The following is a 243-nucleotide window of genomic DNA, read 5'->3' as shown; positions in this document are numbered from 1 at the left end:
TGAAATGTCCGGGTTCGTGAACTTTGACATTTGACTCTTTGCAGCAATGCATCTGCACAATGTGTCTGCCTTTCCGTAAACATAGTTATAGCTTCTCGTAACTAGAGTAGATTTTACCTTCAAATGAAATAACTATTAAGCGAGGTTCTATGGCATCATAATGGTAGCGTGCTGATATAGTCTCTTCTGATCTGACCACATTACGAGATCTCGAACAAAAACCTCATTTTGAGATAACTCAAT

This window comes from Saccoglossus kowalevskii, chromosome 5 (genome assembly GCF_978046115.1).
Source record: "Saccoglossus kowalevskii chromosome 5, keSacKowa6.1, whole genome shotgun sequence".
Classification (NCBI taxonomy): domain Eukaryota; kingdom Metazoa; phylum Hemichordata; class Enteropneusta; family Harrimaniidae; genus Saccoglossus; species Saccoglossus kowalevskii.
This window is presented reverse-complemented; position numbering follows the sequence as displayed.